This window comes from Synchiropus splendidus, chromosome 3, assembly GCF_027744825.2.
Source record: "Synchiropus splendidus isolate RoL2022-P1 chromosome 3, RoL_Sspl_1.0, whole genome shotgun sequence".
NCBI classification, from domain to species: domain Eukaryota; kingdom Metazoa; phylum Chordata; class Actinopteri; order Syngnathiformes; family Callionymidae; genus Synchiropus; species Synchiropus splendidus.
In genome coordinates, this window is record NC_071336.1 from 5,138,140 (window position 1) to 5,146,725 (window position 8,586).

Consider the following 8,586-nt stretch of genomic DNA (forward strand, 5'->3'; position numbering starts at 1 on the left):
GAATTTAAATGAAATCAAACATGGTCCTTGTTGTGCCTGTGTTGTTCATAATGTTCCAATTGGTTTCCAGGTTTTCCTCTCAGATGTTGGAGCAGAATAACAAACCAAAAATACAGATGAAAAACATTGCCGTCAGTTGTTTTTGAATATTTGTTGCACCTAACCTTGAACTGAGTGAAGCGGTGAATGTTACATTGCTGTTACATTGTCATGAACGGCTGCTAAGTAACCTGAACCCTCATTGTAACACTAGTTTTTGAATATGTGCCACCTTTTTCTTTTTGATCAACTGCTATATTTCTCTCACAAGTGAGAGAAATATAACGAAAGATCAACCCTTATGTCCATGAATGCTCACTTACTGTAAGTAAAACCAAAATGTATAAAATCTAATTCCAACTAAACTATATGCAGTTGCATTAATGGGTCCATAATGGCATATTGCAAGAAAAAGAAATGAGCAAGATTGGAGTGTCGCAGTGCAACAGCGAATGGCATAGCGAACATAAGTTCGGGGACAAAATGTCTAAACCCGAAAGAACAGCCTCCACGTCAGATAAAAGCGTCATTTACGGGAAAAGTGAGTGGTGCATGGTGAGGGAGAAGCAGCAGTCAGGGGTTCTGCAGCATCCGCTGTCAAGGGCTCTTCAGTCGAGCTTCTCTAGTCGCATAGCGTGTGTGGGTGAGTGAAGGCTTCCGTTTCTATGTCTCAGCCGGCCCGGCGGTTTCATCAGCTCCTGCGCTTCCCTGTTACTCGACATTCTCCTCCAGAGAAGACACATGCTGTTTTCATCTTGAAAATGCATGTTGCCTTGTGATCAATCACTGGCTGTAAAGGAGAAAGAAATATTGATCAGCGGCAGCCATGACGAAGCTACTGTTCAGCAAGTGTTGTGCCGCAGTTATTCATCATCTGCATACATGTGGCTTTTTCTGCACGAGTGGAAATATCACACATCAAAGAGCCTTTTAGGTTATTTCACTGGAACCGCCTCACTAAAACTCCTGTGCATCGAGAGTGAGTCTTTGAAATGTGCTGGAGCAGACGTGTCACAAGACAGGGAGATAAGCGAGGACGAGCCGTAAAGTGGGTGGCTTCCATGGCTGCTGTCAGAGGCAAATCATGCTGTCACCCACTATTACTGACCCCGCATCCATCTTGTCTCTGTTCAGTCTTTCCCTCAGCTTCAGCACATTTGCATGGGACTAGTCATTCATTTGGGCTGCCGCTCACACAATGACAGCTGGGAAATGCAAGTTTATGTATCTTTTTCCCCCATTTTATGTGCCTGTTTTCTTTCGCTGGCAACATTAATAGTTATCATGAAATGTCAAATTAAAGCATTTCTTGTCCTCCAAATCAAAATACAGTGAGAGGAATGAAGTGCTTTTATATTGTGTTTGCATGTTTTAACCATCCCGCCCAAACCAATAATTTCTTAGTGGCTGGGAAATACTACAGTAAGAGGAGTCATCCATGCCCCCTCCACTTGCATGATCTTCAGCCGTAATGCTCTATTAGGTTCCTTTTCTTTAGCTATTGGTCATGAAAACATTTTCAGTGTTTTAGGTTTTGCAGTTGAATTGATCTATCCCACTGCAGCAAATGTTTTGTTGGAACTGATCATCTAAGACAGCAAAAGCTGCAGCAACGTTTGCCAGCGGCATCGAAATTGCCAGTTTGCAGCATGCAAAATTGTTATTGCCTTCAAATTGCTAATCTTGATCATGAAAATCTTTTTCATTCTGTGCATTCTGTTCGTTGTGAATTCTTACCCAAAGGGATCTCTCTCTCTCTCTCTCTCTCTCTCTCTCTCTCTCTCTCTCTCTCTCTATATATATATATATATATATATATATATATATATATATATATATATAGAAGTCAAGTGACGCACTCGTTCAGAATTTGCTGCGATTGTGGTTAAAGAATACAACATGGCGAGGGGAAGCACTCTCTATTTTCAACAAGCTGTTTAGAGTTTTTGATCGAAAATGATTTTGATCCTGGTGGAAAATCGTGATTTAAGGATTAGTGTGTGCGAAGCCAGGTGTCTTTCCATTTCAGCAGAAGTCTTGGTTAAACTGTATGGCTCATGGTGCTTAAGCCTTTCCAGTGGTGAGGGCAAATAAAACGTAATATCCCTGGATCCTATGATTCATGTCAGAATCCCTGCAGCTACATTAAACAAGCATTGATTGCCGGTGAGCGACTGCTGAGTTTTTGCAATCAATACATGCTTTTGGGTGTAAAATAACCTTTTGATGATCAGAGAGGAAATGCAAGCCATTTAGAGTATTCCTTACACGCCCTGATTGATTTCCTCTGTCTGTGTGTTTCTTCTTCCATTTTTCTTTGCTGCAGCAAACCCTCCTTTTTCAGGCAGGGGAGCTTCTCAGAACTGAAAGAGCACAGAGCCCATTAGATCAACCTCTTCATTGCCCACATCTGCTCCGGCAGTTTTGCAGAGAAAAGTAATGAATCAACAACAACAACAATAACAACAACAACTTTGACTGTCTTGTGTGTAGTTTATCTGATGAGTAAAGACGCTTTCCTAAAATCACCCAAATCCTCCCAAACATGCCATCAATTCTGATGATGCAGAAATAAGGTCTAAACACATTCTCACACTGTAGTATCAAATCATACCAGTCTACTGGAGATCATAAAGTGATAAAATACTGTCATTGTTATTACAAAAAAGTCATCTTTTAATGACCTTGACCGTGACACTTGGTTAGTCTGACTACAGAATCATCCCAGCGTCAATGTCAGATTCCCATGTCATATAAAACTCACATATTGAAAAAACTTTATTTTACATATTGCATGTACACCACATTCATTCTCAATACTAAATCAGAATGTTTTACCTGTTGTGTTTTCTATCAGGAGTTGTTGCTGCACAAGTCTTGTGTCTTTGATGTGCTTGTGTCCCTTCCTTCTTTTTTCTCAGTAAAAAATACAGTGAAAGACAAAATGTCATCTGCACATATGGGGAATAGGGGGGGACAGAAGCCTGTCCAGGGTGTATTCCTGCCTCTCGGCCAGTGACGACGGGGATAGGCTCCAGCACTCCTCGCAACCCTGAACAGGACTAAGTGGTGGTTAACTGAAGATGTAAGTATTTATGGATGTACTGTTCATGTCTTTGGACATGTTTGTGGCTTGTTAAATCAACAGTGAAGCACTCTGTTGGTTGGTCTGTAATTTATGCTTCTGTATGTGAATGTAAAAAAAAACAGTGTGTGAGGAATTGAAGGATTTAACAGCATAGAAGAGCGTTGCGAGGCAAACTTGTAACTTCACGGTGCCTTCAAATAAGCAGGTTAAGTCATTTGACAGGTAAAGGTCAAGTTTTTTTTTTTTTTTCTTTCAAGCAACAATAGAGAAAATTTCATCTCACCTCATTCCTCTGGTTAGACACTTATTTTGACTCCTGCCACACCAGAGAGTTGAATGGAAAGAAAATTCATGGTGCAAAGATATGAGACCCCAATGAGGAAAGTTTGAATAAATACCACAGCACCATCTATTTCTGATTATTATGTCACGCTTTTGTATTGAACTCCAAAGAGGTCATCTTTAAATTCATGCGATTAAATCTCACATGGGCTTCTGTAGTTTTAGCTCAATCATTTGTGGGTATGAATGTCAGTGTGAAAAGTTGTCATTTGTACAACATGTGCTTCACCTTTCACTAAGCAGGGTTTTATCTATGAGTCCCAATAACTGCTCAGAATAGGTAATGAAATGGTAAACAATAGATAACTTAGATTTTCCTCTACAGACAAATGTTAGTCAAATCTGCCTGTCGTGTTTGCATTTAAAAACCTTCACCCTGTCACTGACTGTTAATAAGAATGTGTAGTTACATTTTATTTCTCTCCTACAAATGCTGCACAAGTGCAAACTCAGCCTACTGTGTGCTCTTTGGTGATGGCTAAAAGAGAAGCAACCACCGCTTCAGCATTGACTCACGCCAAGGACTTACAGCGGTGCTTCTGCTGCGCGTGGATGGAAGACTGAGCAAGGTTCAGCAGAAGAAAGGTCAAACTGAATGAAGCAGATGAAGAGGCACAAATCATATACACCTAGATGCCATATAAGACTGTGCATCTCAAATAATCAAAAGAAATTAAATGGATGAAAAATGAGTCCTGCAGTAGGGACCATGTGCACAACAGCAGAGAAACAGAGAACAATTTTATGTCATCTTTGTTACTAATAGAAAACACCCTTGTGTGATCACTTACTCACGCTAATTAATTTCATGTTCTTTGAACTTTAGTTCATGTTTATATCTATAAAACTCCATTTTACTGAGAGTAATTCAATTTATTTGATGTCACACTCCTCCGGTGGGAACAGAGCAGCTTCCAAAAGACTGTTGTGAAATCAACGAGTCTATGCTGTGACATATTTTATCGAAAGAAAAAGAAAGAGGTTGCAGGCTCAAGTCCAGTCCAACGAGATGAGTGTTTTCTTAAGAAATCGAATTATAACTCATCAGCCAAGCAATCAATCAAAATATATTTTTAAAAATCTTCCGAACTCTGGCTTTTGCGCAAAGACTGTGTTTACCTGTCTGATGCTGCAGGTCAGAGAAGCGGTTAAGTCACTTCTCTCAAGAACTTGAACGAGGAACTAAATGCCTTGTCAAATACTTGGGACGGAATTGATTGATTGATGGATTTTCCAAGATAGAGGAGACCAATTGGCTTCAGGAAAAGGGCCACTTTTCTCACGGAGAGAAAAAAACGGACTCCGGCACTCGGGGTCCATATGCGCCAGTGCCTGTTCATATACTCATTGTCATTTCAGGAAATAAATTTCAATTCTGATATTGAGAATGAAATTGGGAGTTGTGATTTGGAATTGAAAAAACATTTTTTGGTTTGCACTGTGGCCCAGTCTCATTCAGCTTCAGGTGCTTGGATAGGTCTGGATCAGGGACATTACGCTGTGACCCGGTATGTTGCTGCTTTCCAGGGACTGACTGTCATATGGACAGCGGTTGCAGACAGTTCCACTGGGTAGGCTGTGCCAGCTTTTCAAGTGGGGACAGCTCACCTTGGTCATTTGCTGTCTGCCGTAGTCCATTGATAGTGATCGATTTGGCTGTGGTAGCATCTGCCATGCACTTCTGAATATGTCCAATCGGTTGATTCTAAATAAATACAAAAAAGTAACTGTAAATCAAATTGCGTTCCAGTACACAGACTTAGACATCAGAATGTCACTCTTTAGCATTTCCCTCACGCCCCACTACAGTAAGCGACTGCACAGTTGCACAAAAGCAGTCAATCCTGAATGTGCATTTTGCTTCTTTTATGTGCATTTCTGTGTACAACCCTGATGTGATCTTTCTGCCTTCAACTAGAACTGTACAGACCTTTGGTTAAACTCATTCAGAATGTCAATAGTCCTAAAACATCGATTTATAAGGAAGCAGGCAAATCCTACGTCTAATCTAGTCATCTACTGCAGTCATGCTTCTGACCCTATGCATGTGTCTTGTCCTTTAATAGTACTTGGTGTTGCTATATCATGTATATTTCAGGATCACCTGACATCACTGTCTATCTGAGTCTTTTTATTCCCACATGACAGGAGGGAGTCCGTCACTCATCACTTGGCCCTGGAAATTCCTGAAGCATCTGCTCCACGACGACGTCACCACTCTCCTTTGAACAATCCTGGGAAAGGATGGGAACGGTGGCCAGTGTGGTGCAAGTGTGGTTCTGTTTCGAGCGAAAAACCCTGTGGTGATACAACCTGTTCATGTGGATGCAATCCACAATGATTTACTGGGCAGCGCATCGGTGTAAAACATCATATTGTGCAATTGTACAATAGACTTTCATGCCATTTCTTGCCTTGCACTACTTACCGGCAGGCAATGATACCTAACTCCACTTGCGGTTAATGTTCCTCCAGATCTTTGTGAATCCTAATGATGGCTTGCTCTTTGTCCCCTCTCCACCCTTTTTCCTCATCTGTTTCCTTCGTCCTTGGTGCTGGTGGAAAAGGCAATTAAGTGAATGCTGTCGTGGTGTCAAAAGGTTGTGATGTTTCAAGAGAAGAGCAATTTAACATTTTGAAAAAGAGATGAAGGTTTGCATAAAACGTTTCGCTCAGTGGCAGATTTATTATGCTTTTAGTTGTGTTATATGTGATACAATTAAGGTGAGGTGCCAATAAGGAGCGCCACACGGGGACGCGGTCAGCGCAGGGCCATCTGTCATGAATGATATGTTCTTGTAATCTGGTGAGCAGGTCAGCGGGCGGGGAAACCCAAAGGGGGAGAGCTGATGCCACATGGCAGATCACACCACGCAGGTGTGAGCCAGACATTTCTGTCGCTGTGAATTTTCTCTGGTGTTTTTTAAATGTAGGACACTGAACTTGTCCTAGAAAATGAGGAGTAGACAACGGGGGAAGGAGAAGAAGTAAAAAAATGTACAAATGTAATACTAATATGAGCGTGATAAACACCCTTGATCAAGCATCATCATCATTTCTTTTTTAAAGAAGCACGTTTTTTTAGTAACAGTTACTTCCTCACACCAAGAGCGCCACGGGCTTGATCCCACCTTGAGGCAGCTGAAACTGGGTCCTGTCTGTGTGGAGCTTCAACGTTCTCCATGTGTGTCCCAGGAATTCCTCCCAGCACTACATGGGTGAGCGAGTTGTTGCCAGTCTGCATGTGCCAGCGATGGTGTGGTGACCTTGCCCCCGGTAGTTGGGGTACAGCAGCTCTTCACAATCTCATCAAGGCAAAAAGCAGAAGAAACTAAATTAATTATCAAGCAATTATCTTGTCATTAACAAACAATAAACTGCTGCCTTTAACAAATGACAGGAGACAAAATAAGATGTTGATAGATGAGGGATCTTTTTTTTTTTTTTGCTCTAGCTGGTTTTTAATCTGCCTGGTGGAGTAGCACACGCGGCCTGATCACATGACATCCTCCAAATTCATCACATTTTTGTTCAGTCGTGTCGAATTTATTGTGGGGTTTTGAACCACAGAATATATCAAACACCTGGGCAGTTTGTTTTAGATGGTTAAGATGTTGCTGTTTTGAACTACACTCTGCTTGGACATTTGGTGCTTCAGCACATTATTTACTTTTCAGTAGTCAAATCTCACATACTGTACTGACAGAGTGATTTGAAAACAAAAAATATATAATTGTTTGTAATTTATAGCAAGTTTGCAAAATGGCTGCCTCATCCAAACACTCTGTTTACAATGAATGACTGCCAAGGACTACAGAACTATGCCTGTGTCCCATCCAGCAGCTTGAACAAAGACATTATGGCTACATTAGTATCATGGTGAAGCCATATGAGCCACACAAAGTCCGACTGAGCCACTGAATGAGCGCTGTTTTACGCGTGTAGATGTTCTCTTCCTCCCTCATTCATATGTTTGTACATTCTGGTCATGGACACAATAAATGTCCATGTTATTCTTCCTAGAGGAGTCTATTGGTGTTTTAGCACATGGCAGAATCACAGTATTCACTTGAGTGACATCAAAGCCCAGACACAGCACAGGTCTATGATATAGTTCCTTCATTGTGTATCAAAACCTGGAATGCAGCTCCTTATGTCTGCCCATCAGTCCTCAGTGTGTTTGCAGAAGACTGTAAATTGAGGCTCCTGAGAATCCTGTGGTGTCGACAATTACATGAGGTTTGGTGTACAGTACGTCTTTCATCTTTAGGTTGTCTTTGATCTTTGTCTTTGTCGTAGCTGTGATACGTTGAATTTCTCCACTGTGGGACAAAATAAAGAACATGGTTCTTTCACACTCACACCAATGACAAGGTGAGATTTTATCTTGCAAACACTGTTGAAAACAGAAACCGTGTGGAAACATTTGTGGTCCACCTTCAAAGAATTCACACTTTTGTGTTGTAGGGTGAAGCTCTTGTATCATAATGTTGTATCGTCAGCTTGACGTATTGTGCAAACATTATGAATACCAAGTAACACAATATTGAAACCATGAAAGCTACTCATTATCCCACGGGCATATACCACATTTTCTGTACTATAACTTTTTTCTCATGGTCCGAACCTTGTGGCTTATACAACAGGGATGCTCCAATCGATCGGCCACCGATTATGAAAAGCTGATCTCGGCATGATCAGTGAATGCTGATCACTGCCTGTCATTGCCGATCACAAAATCCGATCACATGTGACAGCCAGTTCCTTGATGAGGCACCACCTGCAGTTTGTGATGTGTCCGCTCCTCCCTCCTTCCCCGCGACTCACCGCTCACTTGGCAACAGCATGTCTACTGTGGAGGTTTTCATGTCATGTAAAGTTTGCATCCTGCAGCAGAAAGGCGCCAAGTTTGCATCCTGCAGCAGAAAGGCGCCAACGTCACGAATTAAATACAGTGTTTAAAAAAACAGCACTTGACAGAGCACTGATAGTTTTCCGTGCTCATGAAGGTGAAACGCTGACCAGCGGCTACTCGTGGGAACTTTCGAAAAAGAGGCTTAAGACAGCTGCTTCCGCCGAGTGCTCTCCATGTCTCTCAGAGCATCCCTGATTTTGAC

General features: G+C 41.6%; 1 long non-coding RNA gene across 1 annotated transcript; it reads right to left on the reverse strand.

Annotated features, from left to right (window-relative positions):
* Positions 1–379: 379 nt before the first annotated feature.
* LOC128756580 (uncharacterized) lies at positions 380–3,116 on the reverse strand. Its single transcript, XR_008414268.1, has 3 exons — positions 2,878–3,116; positions 2,308–2,402; positions 380–829 (listed from the first exon to the last, which is right to left on the reverse strand). It is a non-coding gene; the product is annotated as an uncharacterized LOC128756580 (long non-coding RNA).
* Between the last annotated feature and the right edge of the window lie 5,470 nt (positions 3,117–8,586).